Raw genomic sequence first — 13,215 nt, 5'->3', positions numbered from 1 at the left:
GCCAGCAGACCAACACACAGCAAGTCTCTCACAACTATTATAAGGCTCTCTCTCTCTCTCACACCACCATAATCCCTGCACACTTATCATTCATACTAAAACACAAATGAGTCCTCACAACACAATATTGCAGCAATACAAACCAATTTTCTTCAGAATATTTTTCGATGTTGTGTTAACATGGAGGAGGGTATGGCACACCACACCCTTCTTCCCAACCACACACTCTTCCTTCTAACCACTCCCTCCCATCCACACCCTCTTCCTCCCATCCACATCCTCCCATCCACACACCCAAAAGGTTGGGTGGATGGGAAGGGAGTTGGGATGGGTAGGTATGTGAGTTGGGTTGGAGGGGAGGTGGTGTAGGAGGGGGGTTGGGTGGGAGGGAGGGGGGGTGGGAGGGTTGGGTTGGTGGGTGGGGTGTTTGGGAGGGAGTGTTGGGTATAAGGAAAGGTGTGAGAGAGGGTGAGTGTATGGATGGGAGTGAGGGTGTGTGGGGGAGGTCCTCCCATACACACACCCTCACTCCCATCCATACACTCACCCTCTCTCACACACCCAGCCTCCCACCTTTAATGTGTGTGGATGGGACTAAGGTTTTCTTATTTCTTTCAGACTGTGCGCCTCCGAGGTGAACGTCTGACTGAAGTGAACGTGTGGCTGGTCCAGAACTCCTCCAAACAGGTAAAGTACTTATGACAATATATAATGTCTATATGCAAGTATTTATGAATGTTATGTTTTAAACTTCTTGTATTCCAGGTTTGTTTGTGTGGCTGACTGTGGACCTACAAGGTTCTTCTTAGAGGTAATAAAGGTAAAGTTTTTCAAGTTATAGTTGATAGCACTAACAGCACCGTAGTTAGACGTAGAATGCACAGTAGTAACTCCGCCTTGTTCAGCCGAACATGCCGGTCCCAAGCCCGGATAAAGGAGGAGGGCTACTGCAGTGTTGTATCTACCATCGCCACCTAACAAACTTACATTATAAATTGTTCTGAAAAAGGTAATATGTTCTGTCAGCAACATAGAAAAAAATTACATATGTACTGTACATTGTGTACTATGTTTTTGTATCTTTGTAGATAGGTAATACAAAATAAAGAATTGAATATACAGTATATTTTTTATTTTCATATGTATACACTACACATTTATTGCAATATACAATAACAGTCCAGAAGCTGATACAGAAATACAAAATATCCTTGGTCATATAGCCTGGTTTTATACCTGCACTGTCTAGGTACAGTATATATCAATTTACTGGCTATTCCTGCAGTCTTATGTTCTTAAACCTACATTACCAAATATTAGCACAGAAGAAAATCAGAAAACTTGTAATGATTGGCAACATCACTACATATCTTTCTCCCGTGTCCCGAGAAATCACATTACAGTACCACTACCATTATTATTTCTCGGCAGATACATCAGTGATGGTGAGGCCGTCACATTATCAGCGGTTGTGGATTTCTCAATTCAACCTTTATATTGCAGACTCCACATAAGGTGAGTTTATTTCACTTGACCTTAAGGTTTTATAAAGTATCTTGTGTCAGGTTTTGGTCCTACACAAAATTTAGCTTTAGATAATAATGGAAGTCTTGTACTTTGTGAATAATTTTGGCCAAGTACAGTAGATATATTTCTAAATTTATCCAAGTTACCAAGTCTTTAGGGGGGTGGGGGGTTTCATAAGTTGTTTATTACAATTTTACAAGATTTTTTCTTCTATATTTTCAGGTAAAACACTTCCATTCAGCAATTGGTGTGCAGTGTCCAGATTGTCAACATTTAGTAAGTAAAATTCTTACTGTACTTTACTTTCATTTAATGTATATACAATACTTTCAAATTAATAACATGTATGCAATCAAAAATGTTCTTTACGGTCATGGCCGATGAATTTCAAAATGAACACGAGACGTCCGTTCTCTCGGTAAGGTTGTCAAAATCCTTTGTCCGAGGCGTCAGTAACTTAGATGCATTATTTGTGCCATCTGTGGGTATCTAGTAGTTTTGATTACATGTACCCAATAGGGCATCACATGGGCATTAGTTTGTAACAGTTGTACGTACAATGAATGGCACTTTGATGTCAATTGGTGATAATTATATGTAATTAATGTATATATCATGTTCTAAGTTACCCAGAAGCCATCATGTGGGTGAATCCAAGTTGATCACTTTAGTTCATGTTTCAGGTATAGTTTACAGTTCTACTGAACTTGTGGTTTATTTAGATCATTATCATTCAACTTCGGAATATGAAACGTAAAGTTTATTCAATATTTATTTATTTATTTTATTATACACAGACATTGTAGGAGTACAAACCATTACAAACACCTCCCAGTGCAAGTGCCTCTACCACTACAAACGCCTCCCCCGGTACAAACGCCTCCCCCGGTACAAACGCCTCCCCCGGTACAAACGCCTCCCACGGTACAAACGCCATCCCTCAAGCCACCAGAGGCCTTCCCACACTGAACAATTACATATTACACTTAATTTTACAAACCACTAAGAGAAATGGATCCGTGCAAGATATTCAAACCTCTCACAATCCGTTTGATTGATGTCCGTGTATCACGTTGAACACCTTGCTGATACTTCACCTGTGGACGAAAAATATATTAGAAAAAGGAAATTTTTTGCAACCACAACAAAACTGTGACTACCACGATAGTTAATAATGCTACTGTACATAAAGTATCTTGCTATTTTTAATACTTTGTGGCTTTAATCAAGGTTCACTCCTACAGTCTTGAATGCATTAGTACAGTACTTTAAGTATTTTCTCAAGTTTTGCTAAATTATAGCAAAAATATTTCGGTAATACTTAACTTTCACATTACACTATTCTTACAGTAGTGTACAGAACACCAATTCTGTTCTTTCTTAGTAAGGTGGTAGTCCTCAAGGTGTGGGATGCTAGACAGTCGTGGTCACCTTGTTGTGTCTGGTCCATCTATCTTGTACACCAACCAGCTGCAACATGATTATATTTGTTTTTAGATACTCTACATCTGAATTAATTAAGCTATTTTATATCACAACCAATACACAATATTGAGGTTAACTTGTACTGTATGTTCTTAAATGCACTATTTTAAGTAACATCAAGTTTTGCTAAATTATATAAAAAAGGTTTCAGTAATACTTAACTTTTACATTACAGTACACTATTCTTAACAGTAGTGTACAGAACACCAATTCTGTTCTTTCTTAGTAAGGTGGTAGTCCTCAAGGTGTGGGATGCTAGACAGTCGTGGTCACCTTGTTGTGTCTGGTCCATCTATCTAGTACACCAACCACCTGCAACATGATTATATTTGTTTTTAGATACTCTACATCTGAATTAATTAAGCTGGCACATATCTAGCAATACTAATGTAAAGTTAGCAGCGCTGTATGTTCTTAAAATGCACCAACACAGTAATATATCAAGTTTAGCTAAATTATATAAAAAAGGTTTCAATAATACTTAACTTTTACATTGCAGTACACTATTCTTAACAGTAGTGTACAGAACACCAATTCTGTTCTTTCTTAGTAAGGTGGTAGTCCTCAAGGTGTGGGATGCTAGACAGTCGTGGTCACCTTGTTGTGTCTGGTCCATCTATCTAGTACACCAACCACCTGCAACATGATTATATTTGTTTTTAGATACTCTACATCTGAATTAATTAAGCTATTTTATATCACAACCAATACACAATATTGTGGTTAACTTGTACCTTATGTTCTTAAATGCACTATTTTAAGTAATATATCAAGTTTAGCTAAATTATATAAAAAAGGTTTCAATAATACTTAACTTTTACATTGCAGTACACTATTCTTAACAGTAGTGTACAGAACACCAATTCTGTTCTTTCTTAGTAAGGTGGTAGTCCTCAAGGTGTGGGATGCTAGACAGTCGTGGTCACCTTGTTGTGTCTGATCCATCTATCTTGTACACCAACCACCTGCAACATGGTTTGGATTTAGATCAATCTTAATTAGCCTTAATGTATTACTACCAATACACAACATTTACTCCAGAATTTCTTGGAATCTAAACTTGCATTCTTATATATATATGTGATATATCCATACACTCAAACACCCTCCTATATCACCTTACACAGGAGCATTGTCCTCACTTTTGGCTGCAGCAGTCTTCATCTAGGCATCATCCCCCACATGCCTTCATAGTACATGCTATTTTTTTGCATCACATTTTTAACATGCACACCATTCACCATTGCTTGAGCACACCACCATCCATGTACGAGCGCCCGTCCACTATACGAGGCCCCCACCCCCACTGTACGAGGCACCCACCCCCATTGTACGAGGCGCCCCCCCCCCCATTGTACGAGCGCCCCTCCACTGTACGAGCGCCCCTCCACCGCCCAATGCTCCTCCTTTCCAACCCTTCACACAAAGTAAGTCCCTCCTCTCGAGTCTTATTTCCAGTAGTTTTTGGGGTTGGCCATACTAAGATACACAAGTAATTTACCTAAGAAGGCTTAAGTAACATGCTGGGTGTTACATCTTGCTCAAGGTGTCGGTCACTTCCTCTACATTGGCATTCACGTACGTCAGCTGTCACCTGCAACATGTTTAAAGTTGTAATTTATGTACAATGAAGATTAAACATACAATTTCCATCTACCACCAGACTACATGTACTTATACTGTCCCCAATTGTTTATTTAAATACCTTATCTACAAAAGATCTTATTTTAAGTTGCATTAGTGTTTTAGTTTTCTTGATACCTCAACTAACATTTACCACAACAATAGTATAGCCAATCATAACAAGCCTTCATCACCAATACTGCTACACTACTAAATCTCTCCACACTGCTTCATACACAACACACTTACTGAATCCTCCCTCCCTTCCTCCCACCCCTCAAGCCCCCTTAGGTATTCCCCTTGACAACTTGGTCACATTTAGCTTGAATGAAAAACTTTACCAACACACCTGCTCACCCCATATGCCAATACACAAGCCATATTGTCCCCCCCACCCTAATTACAACAAGCCACACCCACACAATGTTTAATGATTTCACAAGTCCCACAAGCTTCCCTTGCCTAAATAAAACTCAGTAAGTTGACTTTACCTGTTCTGGCATTTTAAGTTATTTCTCCTTAGGTTCAGTATGATGTTACTTCTGGCCAGCTTAACCTGAGGAGAAAGTCAGTACAGTACACGATTAGATTTTGAAAAGGAAACTGCAAAGTACGCAAGCTATTGATTTTTAATAATTTAAACAAGTGAAATTTTTTCTAGCTTAACTTTCTGAATTCATGAACAGTTAACTTGTGGCAAATTTTAAGTAACATTCTTTAATATATTTGTTATCCAATATATAAACTATATAATAGGTAACTTAATATTAATTTGGGTTAGTCTAGATTAGTTACATTTAATCTATGTTAGGCTGATTAGGTTAGTTAATTTGTTAGTTAAAACCCACCTACTAACAACCAGCTTTACTTACTATTAATCACTTTACTACTACTAATGCTCACTAATACTGTAACTAATTGGCATTTAGTCCTGTACATTTTTATAGCACTTTATTAAGCTTTCCCAAATCTCTACAGCTAATCTTAATTTGACTCCCAGCTCAGTTTATCTAGACAGTCCACACAGCTCTCCAGAGCCCATTGTAAAATTGCAGTTTCATCGAATATGCCCTCGTAGTTTAGAAATTCGTTTATCCTGTGTATTTTGGGTCGATTCAATGAAATGTGGCCTTTATTTCCAGGGGAAGCACCCTCTTTAGAATTATATCCCCCCCCCCTCCCAAAAAAAAACCATGGAAATCTTTAAAACTCCTTTCTGACATTCTTTGCTCCCTGGTTAAAATGGTGTTGGAAATACTCCAATAAGGAGATCTAAAGGTTGGGGATGGTTAAAAGTCAGGCGTGTACTGGCCGAAACTGCAATAATACCGAGCCCTCCAACACAAACACACACACACACACACCACAGTCCTCCAACACACACACACACACACACACAGTCCTCCCAACTGCGCACACACACACAGTCCTCCAACACACACATGCACACACAGTCCCTCCAACACACACACACACACACAGTCCCTCCAACACACACACACACACACACACACACACACACACACACACACACACACACACACACACACACACACACACACAGTCCCTCCAACACACACACACACAGTCAGTCACACACACACACAGTTCTCCAGAGCCTCCAACACACACATGCCAGTCAGTCACACACACACACAGTTCTCCAGAGCCCAACACACACACACACACACACAGTCAGTCACACACATAGCTCCTCCAGAGCCCTCCAACGCACACACACACAGTCAGTCACACACACACACAGCCCTCCAGAGCCCAACACACACACACACACAGTCAGTCACACACACACAGCTCCCCCTCCAGAGCCCAACACACACACAGCCAGCCAGTCACACACACACAGCTCCCTCCAGAGCTCCTCCAACACACACACACACACACAGTCAGTCACACACACACAGTTCTCCAGAGCCCTCCAACACACACACACACACACACACACACACACACAGCCAGTCACACACACAGCCCCCAGAGCTCAACACACAGCCCCCAGAGCCCTCCAACACACACACACACACACAGTCCTCCAACACACACACACACACACACACACACACACACTTCTCCAGAGCTCTACAACACACACAGTTCTCCAGAGCCCTCCAACACACACACACACAGTCCTCCAGAGCCCTCCAACATTCACAGTCAGCCAGGTCCCACACACACACCCTCCACTGCCCAGTGTAGGAGCACAGTGTTGAGTGGTTTATGGGCTGACCATAATAGCTAAGATAATATATAAGTAACTTAACTGATGAGGCTGAAGTAACATGCTGGGTGTTAAGTCTTGCTCAAGGTTCTGTCACTTCTCCATTGGCCTTCAAGTACACCAGCTGTCACCTGCAACATGCTTAAAGTTGTAATTTACGTAGAATGAAAATTAAACTTGCAGCTTCCATCTACCACTACACCACGTGTACTTACTGTCCCCAACTGTTTACATAAACCATTACCTCCACACTAAAACTATAGCATTTTTAGATCTCATGGTGTTCTCCCGACCTCCGTAAAGTGTCATTAATGCAAGAACGAATGTAAGTGTCGTCAAGACCAACACATGTGGTAACTCCAACGAGAACCAGGCCAATAAGGTAAGAAATAAGGGATTCCAACATATGGTGAGTCGGTTAGATTAGGTCCGGTTTATGTTTTTATAGTGTTTGTTTGTTTTTTTGCATTTTTCATTCGCTGAGCCAATATTTTTTTCGGGAAACGCCTCGCCAAAAAAAATCTATAAAAAACGACCAATTTCCGACGGAAATGGAGGTCATAACCGATCTAAACACAAATACGCTAATATTATTTTGTTTTACTTTCTAATTGTTGTGTGCACATACAAATGGACCTTTTTACACCAGGAGACAACCAAGGAACCTCCAGGTTACGTTACGTTACGTTGTTAGGTTAGTTATGGTGCTTTTTGGTTGTTGACCAATGGGTTTTTCCGATTGTAAAATCCATGGTTGTCCACTTAAAAAAATTACCAGGAACCTTAATGTTACGGGATTTAATATATACTGTATTCTGAAACGTCTCGCCCTCTAGCCTAGCCTAGCCTAGCCCCGCCCCGCCCGGCTCCCTGCCCCGCCCGGCCCGGCTCCCTGCCCCGCCCCGCCCGGCCCGGCTCCTCAGTCTCCGCCTGCCCGCCCCCTGCCCCGCCTGCCTCCCACCCCGCCTGCCTGCCCCCGTCTGCCGCTCCCTGCCTCACCAGTCTGCCCCGTCTCCGCCTGGTCTGCCCCTGACCTCACCTGCCCGGCTCCCACTCCACCTCGCCGCCTGCCTCCCCACTCCACCTCAGCCTGCCCCTCACCTCCGCCTCCCCGCCTCGGCTCCCTCCTGTCTCTGCCCAGACCTGCTGCTCCTCCTCCTTCCTCCCTCCCTCCTCCTCCCTCCTCCCTCCCCTGACTCCCTACCTCGCCTCGCCAAGCCCGGTTCCCTACCTCACCTTGTCTCAGCTCGCCTCGCCCGGCTCCCTCCCTGACATGTTCTTGGGACCCACGGTGACTGTTCTGAGAGATAAAAATTGAGCTACTGGGTAGTACGTATGGCTCTTTGTGGGTGGGTGCATAATTTATTTTATTTATTTTTTATTTTTTCCCATCATCACATTTCAACAGACACTGATACAACTACTTTAGGTTACAGCTGAATACATGACCGTGTGGGAATTGTGTGCATAGAAATCCGAGCATAAAAAGACACCTTTGGTTACTTAAATGGTATTAATATTTTTTGTGGATACTGTATCATCTTCACTCATTTATAAAACAAGTAGAAGAGTGAACCCTGTAATGATTATATAATTATTGCTAAATTCAATAAAACTAAATTTATGAATCGAGACATTGTAGGACAGTATCATTGGTGTTAGGTCTTTAATATTGACTCATTTCTCAAATTCATAGATAAAAATTGATACAGTATGGGCAAATGTTATAATGTCAAGATTTATTTCATTATACTGCAAATGAATAACTTTATGAATGTATATTTTAAGAAGTGAAATTGTAGTCAAGATAGAGAAAGGTGTGAGAAAAATTGGGGAAGGGGGTTGATAACGTACAAGATGGCATAATTAGTTGTTACAGTTATTTGTACAGTGAATGTGGTGGGAGTTACTGTAATTGTAAAAGAATTGTTTACTGAATGAGGTGATTAGGGCCACATAATGCTTAAGATGAGGTGCAGTGAGAGTATGGGATAACTTGTGTTGTTTTGTGATAGGAAATCAAAATGGAATTATATATAGAAATATGCAGGTATTGTGAAGTGGAGGTTTAACTGCAGCCTCCTTATTGCAGAAGGTTTGTACTACACCTTGGGTAATCTAGTAAATCATAACATTTTATAAGAGTATTTTTCATGCTTGGAAAGTCAGGAAGTTTTACAGAACTTACTAATGTTATGAAAGTACAAGACAAGGACTGCCTATAATATTATGGTTGTCTGTACAGGTATATGATAAAGAATATGTGAACATTTCTTAATATATTTTCATGTACAGTGTATATAACAAAAAAGAGTGTAGATATTAGGTTTTGCTTGAATAGGAAATTAACTTTTTTTTAGAGATATACTGTATATTCACCTCACTGTAGGAGAATGCATTATAGAAATAGATTTTGAATGGGCTGTAAGAATCTTGACTTCATTTGAGATGGGAGTGAAGGAATTCAGTATGTATGAGGAGATAGGTACTGTACTCTTTATTCTTCTTGACTTGTATTAAGTGAATCTGGTAATATTAACAGACTGAAACCATTGCATTACACAAAATTGAGTGTTTTTAATATATATATATCCTTTCATGAGACCATAATTTTCACTATTTGAGATAGAATTTAATGTTTACTATTACATGAGCATGGTTTATTACCGTGAAGTACAGGTATGGGACCATATATCCGGCATGCTTGGGACCTTGGGGTTGCTGTGTAGATATTTTCTGGAATTTAGAGCACCAGGTCTAAAATGTACAGTAAACCCTCTGTGAATTGCTGTTAAGACTGTGTTCAGATAATTAGTGTTGCCCCAAGAGTAGATTTAACCGTATTAACTTTAACTGGATCAAAACTTAAAATTGAAGGCATATACAGTATACGTCAATAACAAAAGCATCTAAATAACAATAATGAAAGCATAAAAAGAGCAAAAATTATGCAAGTTAGAGTACAAACTGCTTTAGCAATGCAGCAGCGTCCTTAGCAACGTTGCTCCACGCCTCGGACCTTCCGGCCTCTCCACACACACACATTCTTGCCACATATCTTCATGGTGGAGACCCATAGATACGTAAAACTTAATCCTCACTTGACACAGGATTTACTTGGTGCTTGTTTTAAATACTGTAATTTATTCCAGAACATTGCCGGTTTTTGGAGCATTCTGCGTACTGGGACACTGGATAAACGGTTCCATACCTGATATTGATGCTGAATGAGGGAATTCTTTATGATGATATTAAAGAATAGATGATTATATTATTTATATCATAATGAGTATGTATAAAGATATACAGTTGTACCCCACTTAACGCGGTCAATTGAACCCAGAGGGTCCCGCGTTAAGTGAAAACCGCGTTAAGTGAATAACAGAACATATGGGATTAATTCCAATAGAACCCAGCCCGACCCCCAAACTCCACTTTTTGACGACAAATAACTAAGTTGTAGTAAAAATTCTATCTTAACTTTATGGTGGCATGAAAAACAAGTAATATAGAAGAGGTTAGGTTAGGAAAGATAAAGGTTAACATAGGAAAAATAAAGAATAGGTTAAAAAACGAAAAGTTTTAAGGAACACTCACGGTAGTAGAAGAGATGGGTCGGCATACGGGGATGGAGGCTGGTTCCGAGGCAGAGGGCAGATTACTGCCCCTCAGGTGAATCACCATTACTAGGTGAATCACCATTACTAGGTGAATCAATATCACTGTCACTTACAGTTGTCATGGCTTCCCTGACAAATCCCTCAAAATCACCTTCACTATCACTATCACTGCCTTGGTCTGGCTGTGGTGGGTTGCGGGCGAAGAACTCGGTTATGCTTTGCTGACGGCTGGCTTTGATGTTGTCGTGATACACCTTGATGTACGGCTCCATAGCCTGCACCAGTCGGTTATGGAAGACGTCATGGCGTTCATCGTCAGTGTCGCGGGAAACGATGGACTTAATTTTTTCTGTTAACTCTATGACACACTTAATATCACTATGACTTAAACTAGGTTCTTCGGAGAATGACGCACCTTCTTCCTCCTCTTCACTGGCGGGTTCTTCTTCCAACATCTCGTCGGCAGTCACTTCAGGATCTCTGATCACCTCCATGATGTCTTCGTTGGTGGTCTCGGAGAAGCCTTCAGCTGTAACAGTCTGCGCAGCTTCTCTGACAAGGTCCACTGCTACTGCAACAGTCTGAACCTGACCAGTAACAGATTGACTCCTCCTCTCACCTGGTATGCCATGCAACACATGTCTCCATGCGTGACGAATCGTAGCAGTAGACAGCAGATCCCATGCCTCCACCAAGAAGTCTACAGCTTGTTTGACGTTAAACTTCTTCCAAAATTGTTTGACGAGAAGTTCTTGAGTCGCCGCCTCTTGTTCCTTGTCCTCGTCGCTTTTACTCTCGCTGTCGGTGTCACCCAGCTTACGCAACTCATCCTTGGTGTTGGTAGAGTCGTTCAGGAGCTTGAATTTCTTTGCCGAGTATGCAGCTTTAACGTTGCAGATTAACTCCTGGTCCATAGGCTGGATTAATGACGTGGTGTTGGGAGGAAGGAAGACCACTTTTACGTTGGGGTGACGATCCATAAGTAGGGGCGAGTGTCCTGGTGCGTTGTCCAGCAGCAACAAAATGTTGAATGGAACATTCTGTTGCTCGCAGAATTTCTGCACGTCAGGAACAAAAAAGTTGTCAAACCAGAAGAGGGACAGAGAAGAGGACATCCACGCCTTACGTGCGGTTAGCCAGTGGACATTAAGCTTGTTCATGTCCATATTCTTGTAGGCGTGCGGCTTGCGGGCTTTGTGAATCACCGATAACTTTGGTTTACAGGTACCGGAGGCATTGGTGGTAAACAGGACGGTGATGCGTTCCTTCTGCATCTTCCGGCCCCTTACCTTGCTCGCAGACTGGACAACGAAGGTCTTGGAAGGTAACTTTTTCCAGAAAAGACCAGATTCGTCCATGTTAAACACCTGGTCGTCAGTGTACTGTCCTTCCTCCATAATCTCACGTAAAAACGGAGGAAAATCTCTAGCCGCTGCACGGTCAGCACTCGCTTCCTCACCAACAATGCTGATGTTGGTGACCTTGTTCCTCCTCTTAAACCTATGCAGCCAACCATGGGAAGCATTGAAGGGTTTGGGCTCTGCAATTCCCATTTTACGTGTCACTGCTGCGTATAGCTCACGTGCGTACTCCTGCACTGAGCGCGTGTCCACCGCCATGTTGCGTCGCGCCTGACGCACCAAATAACTCACCAGCAAAGTTTCCACTTTTGCCAGCACCCTGTTCTGGCAATACCTGATAGCTGAAGCACCTGCAGACTTTGTGAGCTTCATTTGCTCCTTTATCTTGGCAGCATCCTTCTTGATCGTACGAATCGTAGATTCGTTGACGCCATGCTGGCGCGCGAGATCAACTTGGCGTCTTCCTTTCTCCAAATCTTGAACAATTTGGTACTTCAGCTCGTAGCTTAATGAACGTCGTGTCTTCTTTGGTTTAGTGCCGCTGGGTCCAGGTAAGGAAAGGTTTCTCTCTGGGGGTGGTGGTCCGGCGGAAGCCATTTTACGGAACAATGGATGCGCGTTAACCCGGCGTGGCCTTGAGGGATGAAACTGCCGTGGCTAGGTCAAACGTCGTCTCTCCTCCCTCCCTCCCTCCCCGGGGTAGTCACGTCATAATACTTTAAGCCAATTACAGCTAGCAGCAGAGGGGGGTAGGGCTGCATGGCCAATCACAGTCCGAGACGTCATATGACGTCAGTGATAACGCAACAAAGACACACACTGCGCAACCTTACCGCGCCGCTTGCCCAAGCGGAGGGAGGAGGAGGGAGAGGCAGGCAGGCAGGCAGGAGGGCGGGCGGGCGGGTGGCGCGTGGTCAAAATCTAAAAATAGCATCCGAGCCGGACACTCACCGCGTTGCTGTGGAAAAATCCGCGTTAAGTGAAAGTTCAGCTTTGGCAAGGCACCGCGTATATGCGAAAACGCGTTAAGTGAAAGCGCGTTAAGCGGGGTAATACTGTAATTCAAATCCTTGTTCATAATTTGCTATTGCTTAAGGCTACTTCTATACTGTCCTCTGTCAGAAGGTTTTATTTATTCTACTTTCATTTCTCAGGAGATATGCAAGATATTCATATCCAAGTTAGGCACCAAAACTTCCAATCTCCACGTAAGCCAGAGCTGCATGCCTGGGGTGGCGCCATTCTGCTTTTTCCCTTGTCAACACACTGGGGATATTCTGTTGTATTTACTTAACCAAGTTATTAGTAACCATTTTTTCTGTGGAGATATACAGTATTAACTTTAACTTACTCTTAAAAT

At 42.2% G+C, this 13,215-nt stretch overlaps 2 long non-coding RNA genes across 6 annotated transcripts; one reads left to right on the top strand and one right to left on the bottom strand.

Moving 5' to 3' along the window:
• Positions 1–503: 503 nt before the first annotated feature.
• Positions 504–6,001, top strand: LOC121865828. 5 transcript variants are annotated; one of them, XR_006088830.1, is made up of 5 exons: positions 504–687; positions 766–820; positions 1,432–1,515; positions 1,750–1,803; positions 5,159–6,001. It is a non-coding gene; the product is annotated as an uncharacterized LOC121865828 (long non-coding RNA). The 5 variants fall into 5 exon arrangements; XR_006088831.1 differs by having other exon boundaries at positions 505–687; positions 766–811; XR_006088832.1 differs by lacking the exon at positions 766–820 and having other exon boundaries at positions 509–687; positions 5,159–6,000.
• On the bottom strand, positions 3,918–5,252 carry LOC121865829. Its single transcript, XR_006088833.1, has 3 exons — positions 5,127–5,252; positions 4,514–4,606; positions 3,918–3,977 (listed from the first exon to the last, which is right to left on the bottom strand). It is a non-coding gene; the product is annotated as an uncharacterized LOC121865829 (long non-coding RNA).
• Positions 6,002–13,215: the final 7,214 nt, after the last annotated feature.

Source organism: Homarus americanus, unplaced genomic scaffold, assembly GCF_018991925.1.
Source record: "Homarus americanus isolate GMGI-L3 unplaced genomic scaffold, GMGI_Hamer_2.0 scaffold4023, whole genome shotgun sequence".
Lineage (NCBI taxonomy): Eukaryota > Metazoa > Arthropoda > Malacostraca > Decapoda > Nephropidae > Homarus > Homarus americanus.
Note: the sequence above shows the minus strand (reverse complement) of the source record. Positions and strands in the feature narration are given on the sequence as shown.